Genomic DNA, 21,297 nt, shown 5'->3' with positions numbered 1-21,297 from the left:
TATCTTAACTACTCGACTACACAGCACATCTCAAAACTGGGTTTAGGAAGACTGTAAAGCTATGTGGAATATTGGAAACTAGTTTGAGTTCCGTATATGTACTGAAGCAGCGTGATTGGTCATTTCCAGAATTTGAACCCGTGTCGTCAGGATGAGTGTTAGGTATCTTTACCACTCGACTACACAGCACATCTCAAAACTGGGTTTAGGAAGACTGTAAAGCTATGTGGAATATTGGAAACTAGTTTGCGTTCCGTATTTGTACAGAAGTAGCTTGATTGGTCATTGCGGGATTCGAACCCGAGTCGTCAGGACGAGAGTCAGATATCTTAACCACTCGACTACACAGAACGTCTTATAACTGGGTTTAGGAAGACAGTAAAGGTATGTGGAATATTGGAAACTAGTTTGAGTTCCGTATTTGTACGGAAGTAGCTTGATTGGTCATTGCGAGATTCGAACCCGGGTCGTCAGGACGAGAGCCAGATATCTTAACCACTCGACTACACAGAACGTCTTATAACTGGGTTTAGGAAGACAGTAAAGGTATGTGGAAAATTGGAAACTAGTTTGCGTTCCGTATTTGCACAGAAGTAGCTTGATTGGTCATTGCGGGATTCGAATCCGGGTCGTCAGGATGAGTGTTAGGTATCTTTACCACTCGACTACACAGCACATCTCAAAACTGGGTTTAGGAAGACAGTAAAGGTATGTGGAATATTGGAAACTAGTTTGAGTTCCGTATTTGTACAGAAGAAGCGTGATTGGTCATTCCGGGATTCGAACCCGGGTCGTCAGGACGAGAGTCAGATATCTTAACTACTCGACTACACAGCACATCTCAAAACTGGGTTTAGGAAGACTGTAAAGCTATGTGGAATATTGGAAACTAGTTTGCGTTCCGTATATGTACTGAAGCAGCGTGATTGGTCATTTCCAGAATTTGAACCCGTGTCGTCAGGATGAGTGTTAGGTATCTTTACCACTCGACTACACAGCACATCTCAAAACTGGGTTTAGGAAGACTGTAAAGCTATGTGGATATTGGAAACTAGTTTGCGTTCCGTATTTGTACAGAAGTAGCTTGATTGGTCATTGCGGGATTCGAACCCGGGTCGTCAGGACGAGAGTCAGATATCTTAACCACTCGACTACACAGAACGTCTTATAACTGGGTTTAGGAAGACAGTAAAGGTATGTGGAATATTGGAAACTAGTTTGAGTTCCGTATTTGTACAGAAGTAGCTTGATTGGTCATTCCGGGATTCGTACCCGTGTGGTCAGGATGAGAGCCAGATATCTTAACTACTCGACTACACAGCACACCTCAAAACTGGGTTTAGGAAGACTGTAAAGGTATGTGGAATAATTGAAACTAGTTTGAGTTCCGTATTTGTACAGAAGAAGCGTGATTATTCATTGCGGGATTCGAACCAGGGTCGTCAGGTATCTTTACCACTCGACTACACAGCACATCTCAAAACTGGTTTAGGAAGACTGTAAAGCTATGTGGAATATTGGAAACTAGTTTGAGTTCCGTATTTGTACAGAAAAAGCGTGATTGGTCATTCCGGGATTCGAACCCGGGTCGTCAGGACGAGAGTCAGATATCTTAACTACTCGACTACACAGAACGTCTTATAGCTGGGTTTAGGAAGACAGTAAAGGTATGTGGAATATTGGAAACTAGTTTGAGTTCCCTTATTTGTACAGAAGTAGCTTGATTGGTCATTGCGGGATTCGAATCCGGGTCGTCAGGATGAGAGTGAGGTATCTTTACCACTCGACTACACATCACGTCTTATAACTGGGTTTAGGAAGACTGTAAAGGTATTTGGAATATTGGAAACTAGTTTGCGTTCCGTATTTGTACAGAAGTAGCTTGATTGGTCATTCCGGGATTCGAACCCGGGTCGTCAGGACGAGAGCCAGATATCTTAACCACTCGACTACACAGAACGTCTTATAACTGGGTTTAGGAAGACTGTAAAGGTAAGTGGAATATTGGAAACTAGTTTGAGTTCCGTATTTGTAAAGAAGAAGCGTGATTATTCATTGCGGGATTTGAACCTGAGTCGTCAGGACGAGAGTCAGATATCTTAACCACTCGACTACACAGCACGTCTTATAACTGGGTTTAGGAAGACTGTAAAGGTATTTGGAATATTGGAAACTAGTTTGAGTTCCGTATTTGTAAAGAAGAAGCGTGATTATTGCATTGCGGGATTTGAACCTGAGTCGTCAGGACGAGAGTCAGATATCTTAACCACTCGACTACACAGCACACCTCAAAACTGGGTTTAGGAAGACTGTAAAGGTATGTGGAATAATTGAAACTAGTTTGAGTTCCGTATTTGTACAGAAGAAGCGTGATTATTCATTGCGGGATTCGAACCAGGGTCGTCAGGTATCTTTACCAATCGACTACACAGCACATCTCAAAACTGGTTTAGGAAGACTGTAAAGCTATGTGGAATATTGGAAACTAGTTTGCGTTCCGTATTTGTACAGAAGTAGCTTGATTGGTCATTGCGGGATTCGAATCCGGGTCGACAGGATGAGAGTGAGGTATCTTTACCACTCGACTACACAGCACGTCTTATAACTGGGTTTAGGAAGACTGTAAAGGTATTTGGAATATTGGAAACTAGTTTGAGTTCCGTATTTGTAAAGAAAAAGCGTGATTATTCATTACGGGATTCAAACCCGGGTCGTCAGGATGAGAGTCAGATATTATAACCGCTCGACTACACAGCACATCTCAAAACTGGGTTTAGGAAGACTGTAAAGCTATGTGGATTATTGGAAACTAGTTTGAGTTCCGTATTTGTACAGAAGTAGCTCAATTGGTCATTCCGGGATTCGAACCCGGGTCGTCAGGACGAGAGTCAGATATCTTAACTACTCGACTACACAGCACATCTCAAAACTGGGTTTAGGAAGACTGTAAAGCTATGTGGAATATTGGAAACTAGTTTGAGTTCCGTATATGTACTGAAGCAGCGTGATTGGTCATTTCCAGAATTTGAACCCGTGTCGTCAGGATGAGTGTTAGGTATCTTTACCACTCGACTACACAGCACATCTCAAAACTGGGTTTAGGAAGACTGTAAAGGTATGTGGAATATTGGAAACTAGTTTGCGTTCCGTATTTGTACAGAAGTAGCTTGATTGGTCATTGCGGGATTCGAACCCGGGTCGTCAGGACGAGAGCCAGATATCTTAACCACTCGACTACACAGAACGTCGTATAACTGGGTTTAGGAAGACAGTAAAGGTATGTGGAATATTGGAAACTAGTTTGCTTTCCGTATTTGCACAGAAGTAGCTTGATTGGTCATTGCGGGATTCGAATCCGGGTCGTCAGGATGAGTGTTAGGTATCTTTACCACTCGACTACACAGCACATCTCAAAACTGGGTTTAGGAAGACAGTAAAGGTATGTGGAATATTGGAAACTAGTTTGAGTTCCGTATTTGTACAGAAGAAGCGTGATTGGTCATTGCGGGATTCGAACCCGGGTCGTCAGGATGAGAGTCAGGTATATTTACCACTCGACTACACAGCACGTCTTATAACTGGGTTTAGGAAGACTGTAAAGGTATTTGGAATATTGGAAACTAGTTTGAGTTCCGTATTTGTACAGAAGAAGCGTGATTATTCATTACGGGATTCGAACCCGGGTCGTCAGGACGAGAGTCAGATATCTTAACCACTCGACTACACAGCACGTCTTATAACTGGGTTTAAGAAGACAGTAAAGTTATGTGGAATATTGGAAACTAGTTTGAGTTCCGTATTTGTACAGAAGAAGCGTGATTATTCATTACGGGATTCAAACCCGGGTCGTCAGGACGAGAGTCAGATATCTTAACCACTCGACTACACAGAACGTCTTATAACTGGGTTTAGGAAGACAGTAAAGGTATGTGGAATATCGGAAACTAGTTTGCGTTCCGTATTTGTACAGAAGTAGCTTGATTGGTCATTGCGGGATTCGAATCCGGTCGTCAGGACGAGAGTCAGATATCTTAACCACTCGACTACACAGCACATCTCAAAACTGGGTTTAGGAAGACAGTAAAGGTATGTGGAATATTGGAAACTAGTTTGCGTTCCGTATTTGTACAGAAGTAGCTTGATTGGTCATTGCGGGATTCGAATCCGGGTCGTCAGGACGAGAGTCAGATATCTTAACCACTCGACTACACAGCACATCTCAAAACTGGGTTTAGGAAGACAGTAAAGGTATGTGGAATATTGGAAACTAGTTTGAGTTCCGTATTTGTACAGAAGAAGCGTGATTGGTCATTGCGGGATTCGAACCTGAGTCGTCAGGACGAGAGTCAGAAATCTTAACCACTCGACTACACAGCACATCTTATAACTGGGTTTAGGATTGGATTGGATTTTGAATTTTTTTGACGCAAGGACCAATTTGGTCAAACTGCGCCAAAGCAAGACATAAAAATGAGAAAAATGTCCTTCTGTCATGTCAAAAAACTAAAACATATAAAACGGAACATGAAACGTAAAACAGACATAAATTTTAAAAACTATAATTTGTCATAAAAACCAATGGCTTTGATGAATTTAAAAATGCGAGATGCATCGCTATTGTCATTTAAAATGTCATGAAGTGAAAGATGACTATGACCAAAAGTGGTCGTAAAATGATGACGATGATGTGAACAAGTAAAAGCATGAGCAATGGTCAATGGACTTTGACAATGAGGGCACTCTGGTTGACTCTCTCGTAATAACAAATACGATTGTGTTAGGCGACTGTGTCCTATGCGCAACCGGGCAAGCAGAACTTCCTCCTTTCTGTTAGTTCTGCAGCTCGAACGCCAAAGGCCAAGTGTGGGCTTGATGGCATGAAGTTTATTATTTATCTGATGGTTCCAATGATCCTGCCAGCGGTGATGAATCACTTCCCGGAGGATTGAGAAGTGGTCAATGGCAGGTACCAAAAGGTTATTGTCAATGTTAGTTGTTGTTCGAGCTGCGGTGTCTGCTTTTTCGTTGCCCGGTATTCCTACATGACCTGGTACCCAGTATAATTTTACTGTGGTACCATGATGAATGAGGTAATGCAGTTCATGAAAAATGGCATGAATGAATGGATGAGTGTGAAACGTACAGGAACACAGTGCTTGTAACGCGCTGAGAGAGTCACTATAAATGATGCATCGTCGGTGGCGTTTGCGTCGTATATGACGTAGAGCCTGAAGGATTGCGTACAGTTCTGCCGAATAAATAGAGAATGTGTCTGGAAGTTTGAAAGATGTCTCCTCACAGCAGATGTAGGCACAACCGACATGCCCAGGGCTCTTGGAGCCGTCGGTATATATGGGGAAGTACCTGTTGTACATACCCCTGTGCCTGAAGAATATCTGTCGATATATAACATCTGCTGTGGTGGCTCTAGAGTATAACGATAATGAAAGAGAGACATCTGGCAGAGACTGCTCCCATGGTGCCAGTTGCAAAGCAACTGGGGCCACACGACTGATGTCTAATTCTAGTTCTTCCACAAGTGCCCTCATACGAAGACCGTAAGATGGAACACATGAAGGTCGAGCAGCAAATAGTCTATGAAATGAGGGATTAAAAATGACACGATGAAGTGGATGACCTGGTAAAGACTTCATTTTGATATAATATTTCAAAGAAAGTTGTTGGCGTCTTGATGTCAGTGATGGCTCGTTGCATTCGACATAGAGGCTTTCCATGGGAGAAGTTCGGAAAGCTCCAGAGCAAATGCGGAGAGCGAGATGATGAATTGGGTCGAACACACTAAGATAACTCCGAGGTGCTGACCCGTATACAATGGAACCGTAGTCGAGCTTTGATCGTATTAGAGCTTTATATAAGTGGAGGAGCGACTTACGGTCTGCTCCCCATGATGTAGAAGAGATGACCTTCAAGAGGTTCATCGTCTTCATGCAACGAGCTCTCAACTGTGAAATATGAGGTTTAAATGTAAGTTTCTTGTCAAATGTAATGCCGAGGAATTTCGTATTCTCTACAATAGGTATTTGACTATTATTTAAAAATAATTGTGGGTCATCATGAAGCTCACGACGCCGGCAAAAATGCACAGCGACGGTTTTGTCAGCGGAGAAAGAGAAACCGTTATCATGAGCCCACTTGCTGATCTTGTTGAGAGCAGTTTGTAATTGTCTCTCGGCTGACCTCATATTCACTGATTGATATGATATTAACAGATCATCCACGTAAAGTGCGCCAGTGACTGACAACGGGAGTTGGTTCAACACCCCGTTGAGTCTCAAAATAAAAAGTGTCACACTTAAAATGCTACCTTGAGGTACACCTTGTTCTTGAATTTGGGGAGCTGATAATGTGCTTCCGATCCGTACCTGGAAGATGCGGCGAGCGAGAAAGTTCTTAATGAAAATGGGCAAGTTGCCCCGCAAGCCGCAATTATAGAGGTCGGAAAGAATTCCGTGCCTCCATGTACGATCGTAGGCCTTTTCTATATCGAAAAATATGGCTAGCATATGCTCCCTCTTTACGAATGCTTGTCTTATTGATGTCTCAAGGCGTAACATATTGCATGTTGTGGACCTGAACCGTCTAAAGCCGCTTTGATGTTTCGATAAAATATTGTTAACCTCAAGGTAGTGCATAAGGCGATAGTTGACCATGCGTTCCATGAGCTTACATAAACAACTGGTCAAAGCAATGGGTCGGTAACTGTTAGGTTGCTGAGGATTTTTGCCAGGCTTCGGGAATGCAAGAACAATGGCTGCTCGCCAGGTGTCAGGAAATGAATGACTGACCCAGATCCGATTAAATAATATGAGTAAATGTGACAGTGATTCTGGTGATAGATGCCGAATCATGGAATAATGAATGGCATCCGGCCCTACAGCTGAGTCAGGACTTCGCTGCAAGGCCGTCGTCAGTTCATGAAGGGTGAACAAGGAATTGTACCCCTCCGGTGTAAAAGGCCGGAAGGTGTACGATGTACGTTCGGCCGATGATTTAATGGGATGAAACGATGGGAGATAATTCGCATCACTGGAGACAGTGGCGAAATGGGCGGCGATGGTATCCGCAATATCCCTCACATCGCTGATGATAGTGCCATTGGTGTTTAAAATGGTGATTGGATGAGACTGATAATGACCATTGATTTTTCGGATCCGGTCCCAAATGACTTTCGATGAAGTAGATGAATTGATTCCCGTGGTAAACTTTTGCCAGGACTCGCGTTGAGCCTGGCGCCTGGTTCTTCTCGCTATCGCCTTTGCTTTTAAAAACGCCAACTTGTTGTCATGGGTAGGATACCGCCGGAACCTACTCCACGCTTTCTTTTGTGCTTTAATAGTAAGATTACATTCGTGGTTCCACCAAGGTTTAGGAAATTTAGGAAGTTTCGAGGAGACTTTGGGTATTGTTTCTTTGGCTGCTGAGATCATACAACTGGTCACAAGGTCGACACAGTGGTCGACGTCGGGTTGCGAAACCATATCCTCCGTGATTTCTGCCTTGACCGTGAAGTCTGCCCATCGGGCGGCCACAAGCTTCCACCGAGGAGGACCCTCAGGTATGCTATGGCTTCGATCAAGGCACTTAACCACTAGAGGAAAATGATTGCTCCCGTGGAGGTCCGGATCAACCGACCAGGACCAGTTGGGCAAGAGTGAGGGTGAACATAAGGATAGATCTATTGCAGTGAAACTATTGTTTGGGGCATGAAAATGAGTGAAACTGCCATCATTCATGATGGCGAGGTCCATGTCTTCTAACAGCCGTTCAACCATTTCGCCACGTGGGGTGTTGCTGTTAGAACCCCATATCAGGTTATGTGCATTGAAGTCTCCAAGAAGAAAAAATGGTGGAGGCAATTGATCAATCAGATCTTCTAGATCTCTCTGTAAGATGGTGTCATTTGGTGGCAAATAAATAGAACAGATGGTAATTCTTAGGCCTGTAAAGATTTCCACCGCGATGGCTTGCAGGTTCGTGCGCAGCGTTAGAACGCGCGACGACACGTGATGTGGAACCAGCAGAGCAACACCGCGGCAAGCCCTACTCCCGTCATCGTAGTCAATACGAAAGAGGGAATGTCGCCTGATGTTCCATGTCTCCGAGGGCTTTGTAAAAGTTTCCTGGAGTGCCACGCAAACAGGATGATAACGATTGATCAAATCCTTGAGATCTTCGTAATTGGATCTAAGACCACGAATGTTCCATTGAATTATGTTGGCCATAAATTAAGTAGAAGTAGACGGTTCGAGGTCTTTAAATTTATTCCGGTCTAGTTTCCGGCGAGTACCACCAGATTCTGATACATTATCAAGATCCATGTCACCAATTGACTTGTCATCAATTAGTGACACATTCTTGAGGGTGGGACATTTTATTGCTCTCTGTATTGCTTTTCTTGAATATCCGGTCTTTTTAGATTTATTTCCAGAATTAATCTTGGGTTTAGTAACAGTAGGTTTTTTGAATGTGTGCACTGTTGCTTTTCCTGCCTCTTCTTCGGAGGTAGTGGACTCCCTCCGTAATCCAGCAGAGCAACAGCAGCCACAACTATTACACGGTTGGTTAGATGATGATGTTTGAGTTGATGTATCAGCTATTGGTTCAGTCTGAGTTGTTACGGATGCTTTGGTGACAACATTGTTAGTCATATTAGCTGATGATGGATTTGTTACCATATTAGAATATGATCTATTACCTATTGGAGTTTGGTTAGAGGTTATACGACGGCGTGCTTCGATATATGAGATGTTATTGAGGACCTTGATCTTCTGGATCTCTTTTTCTTCATTCCATTTCGGACACTTTCTGTCAAATGCGGGGTGGTCGCCACCGCAATTGACGCACTTGAATGGTGAATTAGTGCAGTTGTCCGAAATGTGGTCCTTCTCACCGCATTTTGCGCAGGTGGGTTGGCTGCGGCACGCCGTTCGTGAGTGGCCGTATTTTTGGCAGTTAAAGCATCGAACAGGGTTAGGAATGTATGGCCGGATTTTGAGGTTATAATAACCTATTTTGATATCTTTCGGCAATGTTGGTGATGAGAATGTGAGAATTATGTTTCGTGTGGGAGCTGGATTGCCATCTTTGCGGCTCATAATATGTTTGGCAGATGTTACGCCTTGAGACGCCAGCTCTTGTGTTAGTTCTTCTTCATCCATGTTAGTTAAGTTATTATCTGAAATGACACCACGTGAATAATTCAACGTGGGATGGATTTTGACTGTTATTGGAATGTCTCCGAGAGATGTGAGCTTTTGAATGAGTTCGGCTTGTTTGGATGTGTTAGTTTCGATGAGAAGGTCTCCTGAACGAAGGGCCTTCACCGATTTTAAGGTACCAACTGTGCCATAGAGAGCTTTATCTATTACAAATGGTGATACTTTGGCCAGCGGTTTTTCGGCATCTGAAGAGTGCAGAAAGAAAAATGAGACAGTTGATGAATTTGAAGCAGTTACAGTGACATGTGTTTGGTTTGAAGCAGTTCTTTGACGTTTTGGTGCATTTTGATTTTTTCCCATATTTGAATGGGTATTGTTCCACTCCCACCCACCATGCCCACCATGGAGCCCTACGAGGGGACGCGCACACGTAACCGGTGAAAGTTAGTAGCAACGTCAGGTTAGGTGGGAGCTATACACCACCAAAGCAGGCGAGCAGACGCGTTCAAGATCCAAGATCGTCGTGAAGCAGCACCAACAAACCTCAACGACGTCCGGCAGGCCCGGCCCCTCTACCTGCCCAGTAGTGTAACCCCTTCAGCCACCGAGGCGACCACAGCCGATTGACCTGGACGGGGCTAATCCAAGCCTCCCGTTTCGGCTGAATCCGAGGCCAAAGCTAGCGCATCAGGCTAACCAGGATCCCCATCTCCAGCCTTACGGGTCTCCACGCACGGCAAACACGCAGGTAGACAGCGTCCCGGATGGAGCATACGCTAGAAGCAATGCCCCATCCGGGAGGACCCCTCCCCGCCTGAGCGGGGCCCACAATGAGGGGTTGGACACAAAAGACAAAAACATGTACAGGACAAAACGAGACGCAAGACATGTACTGCAAGATGTGTCGAAATAAACATGTAATTTGGGCTATTGAAGGTGAAGTATATGAGCACAAAAAGCGATGACAATGACGTGTGATAGATTTGGCGTTACCCAGGGTGCACCACGAGGAGGCCTATCACATTACACCCCCTGGGTTTAGGAAGACTGTAAAGGTATTTGGAATATTGGAAACTAGTTTGAGTTCCGTATTTGTACAGAAGTAGCTCGATTGGTCATTCCGGGATTCGAACCTGAGTCGTCAGGACGAGAGTCAGATATCTTAACCACTCGACTACACAGCACGCTTTATAACTGGGTTTAGGAAGACTGTGAAGCTATGTGGAATATTGGAAACTAGTTTGAGTTCCGTATTTGTACAGAAGTAGCTTGATTGGTCATTCCGGGATTCGTACCCGTGTGGTCAGGATGAGAGCTAGATATCTTAACTACTCGACTACACAGCACACCTCAAAACTGGGTTTAGGAAGACTGTAAAGGTATGTGGAATAATTGAAACTAGTTTGAGTTCCGTATTTGTACAGAAGAAGCGTGATTATTCATTGCGGGATTCGAACCAGGGTCGTCAGGTATCTTTACCACTCGACTACACAGCACATCTCAAAACTGGTTTAGGAAGACTGTAAAGCTATGTGGAATATTGGAAACTACTTTGAGTTCCGTATTTGTACAGAAAAAGCGTGATTGGTCATTCCGGGATTCGAACCCGGGTCGTCAGGATGAGTGCCAGATATCTTAACCACTCGACTACACAGCACGTTTTATAACTGGGTTTAGGAAGACAGTACATGTATTTGGAATATTGGAAACTAGTTTGAGTTCCGTATTTGTACAGAAGTAGCTCGATTGGTCATTTCCAGAATTCGAACCTGAGTCGTCAGGACGAGAGTCAGATATCTTAAATACTGGACTACACAGCACGTCTTATAACTGGGTTTAGGAAGACTGTAAAGGTATTTGGAATATTGGAAACTAGTTTGAGTTCCGTATTTGTAAAGAAGAAGCGTGATTATTCATTGCGGGATTTGAACCTGAGTCGTCAGGACGAGAGTCAGATATCTTAACCACTCGACTACACAGCACGTCTTATAACTGGGTTTAGGAAGACTGTAAAGGTATTTGGAATATTGGAAACTAGTTTGAGTTCCGTATTTGTACAGAAGAAGCGTGATTATTCATTACGGGATTCGAACCCGGGTCGTCAGGACGAGAGTCAGATATCTTAACCACTCGACTACACAGCACGTCTTATAACTGGGTTTAAGAAGACAGTAAAGTTATGTGGAATATTGGAAACTAGTTTGAGTTCCGTATTTGTACAGAAGAAGCGTGATTATTCATTACGGGATTCAAACCCGGGTCGTCAGGACGAGAGTCAGATATCTTAACCACTCGACTACACAGCACATCTCAAAACTGGGTTTAGGAAGACTGTAAAGCTATGTGGATTATTGGAAACTAGTTTGAGTTCCGTATATGTACTGAAGCAGCGTGATTGGTCATTTCCAGAATTTGAACCCGTGTCGTCAGGATGAGTGTTAGGTATCTTTACCACTGGACTACACAGCACATCTCAAAACTGGGTTTAGGAAGACTGTAAAGCTATGTGGAATATTGGAAACTAGTTTGCGTTCCGTATTTGTACAGAAGTAGCTTGATTGGTCACTGCGGGATTCGAACCCGGGTCGTCAGGACGAGAGTCAGATATCTTAACCACTCGACTACACAGAACGTCTTATAACTGGGTTTAGGAAGACAGTAAAGGTATGTGGAATATTGGAAACTAGTTTGAGTTCCGTATTTGTACGGAAGTAGCTTGATTGGTCATTGCGGGATTCGAACCCGGGTCGTCAGGACGAGAGCCAGATATCTTAACCACTCGACTACACAGAACGTCTTATAACTGGGTTTAGGAAGACAGTAAAGGTATGTGGAATATTGGAAACTAGTTTGCGTTCCGTATTTGTACAGAAGAAGCGTGATTGGTCATTGCGGGATTCGAACCTGAGTCGTCAGGACGAGAGTCAGATATCTTAACCACTCGACTACACAGAACGTCTTATAACTGGGTTTAGGAAGACAGTAAAGTTATGTGGAATATTGGAAACTAGTTTGAGTTCCGTATTTGTACAGAAGAAGCGTGATTATTCATTACGGGATTCAAACCCGGGTCGTCAGGACGAGAGTCAGATATCTTAACCACTCGACTACACAGCACATCTCAAAACTGGGTTTAGGAAGACTGTAAAGCTATGTGGATTATTGGAAACTAGTTTGAGTTCCGTATTTGTACAGAAGTAGCTCAATTGGTCATTTCCAGAATTTGAACCCGTGTCGTCAGGACGAGAGTCAGATATCTTAACCACTCGACTACACAGAACGTCTTATAACTGGGTTTAGGAAGACAGTAAAGGTATGTGGAATATTGGAAACTAGTTTGAGTTCCGTATTTGTACGGAAGTAGCTTGATTGGTCATTGCGGGATTCGAACCCGGGTCGTCAGGACGAGAGCCAGATATCTTAACCACTCGACTACACAGAACGTCTTATAACTGGGTTTAGGAAGACAGTAAAGGTATGTGGAAAATTGGAAACTAGTTTGCGTTCCGTATTTGCACAGAAGTAGCTTGATTGGTCATTGCGGGATTCGAACCCGGGTCGTCAGGATGAGAGTCAGGTATATTTACCACTCGACTACACAGCACATCTGAAAACTGGGTTTAGGAAGACTGTAAAGGTATTTGGAATATTGGAAACTAGTTTGAGTTCCGTATTTGTACAGAAGTAGCTCGATTGATCATTCCGGGATTCGAACCTGAGTCGTCAGGACGAGAGTCAGATATCTTAACCACTCGACTACACAGCACGCTTTATAACTGGGTTTAGGAAGACTGTGAAGCTATGTGGAATATTGGAAACTAGTTTGAGTTCCGTATTTGTACAGAAGTAGCTTGATTGGTCATTCCGGGATTCGTACCCGTGTGGTCAGGATGAGAGCCAGATATCTTAACTACTCGACTACACAGCACACCTCAAAACTGGGTTTAGGAAGACTGTAAAGGTATTTGGAATATTGGAAACTAGTTTGAGTTCCGTATTTGTACAGAAGAAGCGTGATTATTCATTACGGGATTCGAACCCGGGTCGTCAGGACGAGAGTCAGATATCTTGACCACTCGACTACACAGCACGTCTTATAACTGGGTTTAAGAAGACAGTAAAGTTATGTGGAATATTGGAAACTAGTTTGAGTTCCGTATTTGTACAGAAGAAGCGTGATTATTCATTACGGGATTCGAACCAGGGTCGTCAGGTATCTTTACCACTCGACTACACAGCACATCTCAAAACTGGTTTAGGAAGACTGTAAAGCTATGTGGAATATTGGAAACTAGTTTTAGTTCCGTATTTGTACAGAAGTAGCTCGATTGGTCATTTCCAGAATTCGAACCTGAGTCGTCAGGACGAGAGTCAGATATCTCAACCACTGGACTACACAGCACGTCTTATAACAGGGTTTAGGAAGACAGTAAAGTTATGTGGAATATTGGAAACTAGTTTGAGTTCCGTATTTGTACAGAAGAAGCGTGATTATTCATTACGGGATTCAAACCCGGGTCGTCAGGACGAGAGTCAGATATCTTAACCGCTCGACTACACAGCACATCTCAAAACTGGGTTTAGGAAGACTGTAAAGCTATGTGGATTATTGGAAACTAGTTTGAGTTCCGTATTTGTACAGAAGTAGCTCAATTGGTCATTCCGGGATTCGAACCCGGGTCGTCAGGACGAGAGTCAGATATCTTAACTACTCGAATACACAGCACATCTCAAAACTGGGTTTAGGAAGACTGTAAAGCTATGTGGAATATTGGAAACTAGTTTGAGTTCCGTATATGTACTGAAGCAGCGTGATTGGTCATTTCCAGAATTTGAACCCGTGTCGTCAGGATGAGTGTTAGGTATCTTTACCACTCGACTACACAGCACATCTCAAAACTGGGTTTAGGAAGACTGTAAAGCTATGTGGAATATTGGAAACTAGTTTGCGTTCCGTATTTGCACAGAAGTAGCTTGATTGGTCATTGCGGGATTCGAATCCGGGTCGTCAGGATGAGTGTTAGGTATCTTTACCACTCGACTACACAGCACATCTCAAAACTGGGTTTAGGAAGACAGTAAAGGTATGTGGAATATTGGAAACTAGTTTGAGTTCCGTATTTGTACAGAAGAAGCGTGATTGGTCATTGCGGGATTCGAACCCGGGTCGTCAGGATGAGAGTCAGGTATATTTACCACTCGACTACACAGCACATCTGAAAACTGGGTTTAGGAAGACTGTAAAGGTATTTGGAATATTGGAAACTAGTTTGAGTTCCGTATTTGTACAGAAGTAGCTCGATTGATCATTCCGGGATTCGAACCCGGGTCGTCAGGACGAGAGTCAGATATCTTAACTACTCGACTACACAGCACATCTCAAAACTGGGTTTAGGAAGACTGTAAAGCTATGTGGAATATTGGAAACTAGTTTGAGTTCCGTATATGTACTGAAGCAGCGTGATTGGTCATTTCCAGAATTTGAACCCGTGTCGTCAGGATGAGTGTTAGGTATCTTTACCACTCGACTACACAGCACATCTCAAAACTGGGTTTAGGAAGACTGTAAAGCTATGTGGAATATTGGAAACTAGTTTGCGTTCCGTATTTGTACAGAAGTAGCTTGATTGGTCATTGCGGGATTCGAACCCGGGTCGTCAGGACGAGAGTCAGATATCTTAACCACTCGACTACACAGAACGTCTTATAACTGGGTTTAGGAAGACAGTAAAGGTATGTGGAATATTGGAAACTAGTTTGAGTTCCGTATTTGTACGGAAGTAGCTTGATTGGTCATTGCGGGATTCGAACCCGGGTCGTCAGGACGAGAGCCAGATATCTTAACCACTCGACTACACAGCACATCTCAAAACTGGGTTTAGGAAGACTGTAAAGCTATGTGGATTATTGGAAACTAGTTTGAGTTCCGTATATGTACTGAAGCAGCGTGATTGGTCATTTCCAGAATTTGAACCCGTGTCGTCAGGATGAGTGTTAGGTATCTTTACCACTGGACTACACAGCACATCTCAAAACTGGGTTTAGGAAGACTGTAAAGCTATGTGGAATATTGGAAACTAGTTTGCGTTCCGTATTTGTACAGAAGTAGCTTGATTGGTCACTGCGGGATTCGAACCCGGGTCGTCAGGACGAGAGTCAGATATCTTAACCACTCGACTACACAGAACGTCTTATAACTGGGTTTAGGAAGACAGTAAAGGTATGTGGAATATTGGAAACTAGTTTGAGTTCCGTATTTGTACGGAAGTAGCTTGATTGGTCATTGCGGGATTCGAACCCGGGTCGTCAGGACGAGAGCCAGATATCTTAACCACTCGACTACACAGAACGTCTTATAACTGGGTTTAGGAAGACAGTAAAGGTATGTGGAATATTGGAAACTAGTTTGCGTTCCGTATTTGTACAGAAGAAGCGTGATTGGTCATTGCGGGATTCGAACCTGAGTCGTCAGGACGAGAGTCAGATATCTTAACCACTCGACTACACAGAACGTCTTATAACTGGGTTTAGGAAGACAGTAAAGTTATGTGGAATATTGGAAACTAGTTTGAGTTCCGTATTTGTACAGAAGAAGCGTGATTATTCATTACGGGATTCAAACCCGGGTCGTCAGGACGAGAGTCAGATATCTTAACCACTCGACTACACAGCACATCTCAAAACTGGGTTTAGGAAGACTGTAAAGCTATGTGGATTATTGGAAACTAGTTTGAGTTCCGTATTTGTACAGAAGTAGCTCAATTGGTCATTTCCAGAATTTGAACCCGTGTCGTCAGGACGAGAGTCAGATATCTTAACCACTCGACTACACAGAACGTCTTATAACTGGGTTTAGGAAGACAGTAAAGGTATGTGGAATATTGGAAACTAGTTTGAGTTCCGTATTTGTACGGAAGTAGCTTGATTGGTCATTGCGGGATTCGAACCCGGGTCGTCAGGACGAGAGCCAGATATCTTAACCACTCGACTACACAGAACGTCTTATAACTGGGTTTAGGAAGACAGTAAAGGTATGTGGAAAATTGGAAACTAGTTTGCGTTCCGTATTTGCACAGAAGTAGCTTGATTGGTCATTGCGGGATTCGAACCCGGGTCGTCAGGATGAGAGTCAGGTATATTTACCACTCGACTACACAGCACATCTGAAAACTGGGTTTAGGAAGACTGTAAAGGTATTTGGAATATTGGAAACTAGTTTGAGTTCCGTATTTGTACAGAAGTAGCTCGATTGATCATTCCGGGATTCGAACCTGAGTCGTCAGGACGAGAGTCAGATATCTTAACCACTCGACTACACAGCACGCTTTATAACTGGGTTTAGGAAGACTGTGAAGCTATGTGGAATATTGGAAACTAGTTTGAGTTCCGTATTTGTACAGAAGTAGCTTGATTGGTCATTCCGGGATTCGTACCCGTGTGGTCAGGATGAGAGCCAGATATCTTAACTACTCGACTACACAGCACACCTCAAAACTGGGTTTAGGAAGACTGTAAAGGTATTTGGAATATTGGAAACTAGTTTGAGTTCCGTATTTGTACAGAAGAAGCGTGATTATTCATTACGGGATTCGAACCCGGGTCGTCAGGACGAGAGTCAGATATCTTGACCACTCGACTACACAGCACGTCTTATAACTGGGTTTAAGAAGACAGTAAAGTTATGTGGAATATTGGAAACTAGTTTGAGTTCCGTATTTGTACAGAAGAAGCGTGATTATTCATTACGGGATTCGAACCAGGGTCGTCAGGTATCTTTACCACTCGACTACACAGCACATCTCAAAACTGGTTTAGGAAGACTGTAAAGCTATGTGGAATATTGGAAACTAGTTTGAGTTCCGTATTTGTACAGAAGTAGCTCGATTGGTCATTTCCAGAATTCGAACCTGAGTCGTCAGGACGAGAGTCAGATATCTCAACCACTGGACTACACAGCACGTCTTATAACAGGGTTTAGGAAGACAGTAAAGTTATGTGGAATATTGGAAACTAGTTTGAGTTCCGTATTTGTACAGAAGAAGCGTGATTATTCATTACGGGATTCAAACCCGGGTCGTCAGGACGAGAGTCAGATATCTTAACCGCTCGACTACACAGCACATCTCAAAACTGGGTTTAGGAAGACTGTAAAGCTATGTGGATTATTGGAAACTAGTTTGAGTTCCGTATTTGTACAGAAGTAGCTCAATTGGTCATTCCGGGATTCGAACCCGGGTCGTCAGGACGAGAGTCAGATATCTTAACTACTCGAATACACAGCACATCTCAAAACTGGGTTTAGGAAGACTGTAAAGCTATGTGGAATATTGGAAACTAGTTTGAGTTCCGTATATGTACTGAAGCAGCGTGATTGGTCATTTCCAGAATTTGAACCCGTGTCGTCAGGATGAGTGTTAGGTATCTTTACCACTCGACTACACAGCACATCTCAAAACTGGGTTTAGGAAGACTGTAAAGCTATGTGGAATATTGGAAACTAGTTTGCGTTCCGTATTTGCACAGAAGTAGCTTGATTGGTCATTGCGGGATTCGAATCCGGGTCGTCAGGATGAGTGTTAGGTATCTTTACCACTCGACTACACAGCACATCTCAAAACTGGGTTTAGGAAGACAGTAAAGGTATGTGGAATATTGGAAACTAGTTTGAGTTCCGTATTTGTACAGAAGAAGCGTGATTGGTCATTGCGGGATTCGAACCCGGGTCGTCAGGATGAGAGTCAGGTATATTTACCACTCGACTACACAGCACATCTGAAAACTGGGTTTAGGAAGACTGTAAAGGTATTTGGAATATTGGAAACTAGTTTGAGTTCCGTATTTGTACAGAAGTAGCTCGATTGATCATTCCGGGATTCGAACCCGGGTCGTCAGGACGAGAGTCAGATATCTTAACTACTCGACTACACAGCACATCTCAAAACTGGGTTTAGGAAGACTGTAAAGCTATGTGGAATATTGGAAACTAGTTTGAGTTCCGTATATGTACTGAAGCAGCGTGATTGGTCATTTCCAGAATTTGAACCCGTGTCGTCAGGATGAGTGTTAGGTATCTTTACCACTCGACTACACAGCACATCTCAAAACTGGGTTTAGGAAGACTGTAAAGCTATGTGGTATATTGGAAACTAGTTTGCGTTCCGTATTTGTACAGAAGTAGCTTGATTGGTCATTGCGGGATTCGAACCCGGGTCGTCAGGACGAGAGCCAGATATCTTAACCACTCGACTACACAGAACGTCTTATAACTGGGTTTAGGAAGACAGTAAAGGTATGTGGAATATTGGAAACTAGTTTGAGTTCCGTATTTGTACGGAAGTAGCTTGATTGGTCATTGCGGGATTCGAACCCGGGTCGTCAGGACGAGAGCCAGATATCTTAACCACTCGACTACACAGAACGTCTTATAACTGGGTTTAGGAAGACAGTAAAGGTATGTGGAAAATTGGAAACTAGTTTGCGTTCCGTATTTGCACAGAAGTAGCTTGATTGGTCATTGCGGGATTCGAATCCGGGTCGTCAGGATGAGTGTTAGGTATCTTTACCACTCGACTACACAGCACATCTCAAAACTGGGTTTAGGAAGACAGTAAAGGTATGTGGAATATTGGAAACTAGTTTGAGTTCCGTATTTGTACAGAAGAAGCGTGATTGGTCATTGCGGGATTCGAACCCGGGTCGTCAGGATGAGAGTCAGGTATATTTACCACTCGACTACACAGCACATCTGAAAACTGGGTTTAGGAAGACTGTAAAGGTATTTGGAACATTGGAAACTAGTTTGAGTTCCGTATTTGTACAGAAGTAGCTCGATTGATCATTCCGGGATTCGAACCTGAGTCGTCAGGACGAGAGTCAGATATCTTAACCACTCGACTACACAGCACGCTTTATAACTGGGTTTAGGAAGACTGTGAAGCTATGTGGAATATTGGAAACTAGTTTGAGTTGCGTATTTGTACAGAAGTAGCTTGATTGGTCATTCCGGGATTCGTACTCGTGTGGTCAGGATGAGAGCCAGATATCTTAACTACTCGACTACACAGCACACCTCAAAACTGGGTTTAGGAAGACTGTAAAGGTATGTGGAATAATTGAAACTAGTTTGAGTTCCGTATTTGTACAGAAGAAGCGTGATTATTCATTGCGGGATTCGAACCAGGGTCGTCAGGTATCTTTACCACTCGACTACACAGCACATCTCAAAACTGGTTTAGGAAGACTGTAAAGCTATGTGGAATATTGGAAACTAGTTTGCGTTCCGTATTTGTACAGAAGTAGCTTGATTGGTCATTGCGGGATTCGAACCCGGGTCGTCAGGACGAGAGTCAGATATCTTAACCACTCGACTACACAGAACGTCTTATAACTGGGTTTAGGAAGACAGTAAAGGTATGTGGAATATTGGAAACTAGTTTGAGTTCCGTATTTGTACGGAAGTAGCTTGATTGGTCATTGCGGGATTCGAACCCGGGTCGTCAGGACGAGAGCCAGATATCTTAACCACTCGACTACACAGAACGTCTTATAACTGGGTTTAGGAAGACAGTAAAGGTATGTGGAAAATTGGAAACTAGTTTGCGTTCCGTATTTGCACAGAAGTAGCTTGATTGGTCATTGCGGGATTCGAATCCGGGTCGTCAGGATGAGTGTTAGGTATCTTTACCACTCGACTACACAGCACATCTCAAAACTGGGTTTAGGAAGACAGTAAAGGTATGTGGAATATTGGAAACTAGTTTGAGTTCCGTATTTGTACAGAAGAAGCGTGATTGGTCATTGCGGGATTCGAACCCGGGTCGTCAGGATGAGAGTCAGGTATATTTACCACTCGACTACACAGCACATCTGAAAACTGGGTTTAGGAAGACTGTAAAGGTATTTGGAACATTGGAAACTAGTTTGAGTTCCGTATTTGTACAGAAGTAGCTCGATTGATCATTCCGGGATTCGAACCTGAGTCGTCAGGACGAGAGTCAGATATCTTAACCACTCGACTACACAGCACGCTTTATAACTGGGTTTAGGAAGACTGTGAAGCTATGTGGAATATTGGAAACTAGTTTGAGTTGCGTATTTGTACAGAAGTAGCTTGATTGGTCATTCCGGGATTCGTACTCGTGTGGTCAGGATGAGAGCCAGATATCTTAACTACTCGACTACACAGCACACCTCAAAACTGGGTTTAGGAAGACTGTAAAGGTATGTGGAATAATTGAAACTAGTTTGAGTTCCGTATTTGTACAGAAGAAGCGTGATTATTCATTGCGGGATTCGAACCAGGGTCGTCAGGTATCTTTACCACTCGACTACACAGCACATCTCAAAACTGGTTTAGGAAGACTGTAAAGCTATGTGGAATATTGGAAACTAGTTTGAGTTCCGTATTTGTACAGAAAAAGCGTGATTGGTCATTCCGGGATTCGAACCCGGGTCGTCAGGACGAGAGTCAGATATCTTAACTACTCGACTACACAGAACGTCTTATAGCTGGGTTTAGGAAGACAGTAAAGGTATGTGGAATATTGGAAACTAGTTTGAGTTCCCTTATTTGTACAGAAGTAGCTTGATTGGTCATTGCGGGATTCGAATCCGGGTCGTCAGGATGAGAGTGAGGTATCTTTACCACTCGACTACACATCACGTCTTATAACTGGGTTTAGGAAGACTGTAAAGGTATTTGGAATATTGGAAACTAGTTTGCGTTCCGTATTTGTACAGAAGTAGCTTGATTGGTCATTCCGGGATTCGAACCCGGGTCGTCAGGACGAGAGCCAGATATCTTAACCACTCGACTACACAGAACGTCTTATAACTGGGTTTAGGAAGACTGTAAAGGTAAGTGGAATATTGGAAACTAGTTTGAGTTCCGTATTTGTAAAGAAGAAGCGTGATTATTCATTGCGGGATTTGAACCTGAGTCGTCAGGACGAGAGTCAGATATCTTAACCACTCGACTACACAGCACGTCTTATAACTGGGTTTAGGAAGACAGTAAAGTTATGTGGAATATTGGAAACTAGTTTGAGTTCCGTATTTGTCAGAAGAAGCGTGATTATTCATTACGGGATTCAAACCCGGGTCGTCAGGATGAGAGTCA

This window comes from Pholcus phalangioides, unplaced genomic scaffold (assembly GCF_987345545.1).
Source record: "Pholcus phalangioides strain wild (caught in Gottingen) unplaced genomic scaffold, Ppha-v1.0 ptg000040l_1, whole genome shotgun sequence".
Lineage (NCBI taxonomy): Eukaryota > Metazoa > Arthropoda > Arachnida > Araneae > Pholcidae > Pholcus > Pholcus phalangioides.
This window is presented reverse-complemented; position numbering follows the sequence as displayed.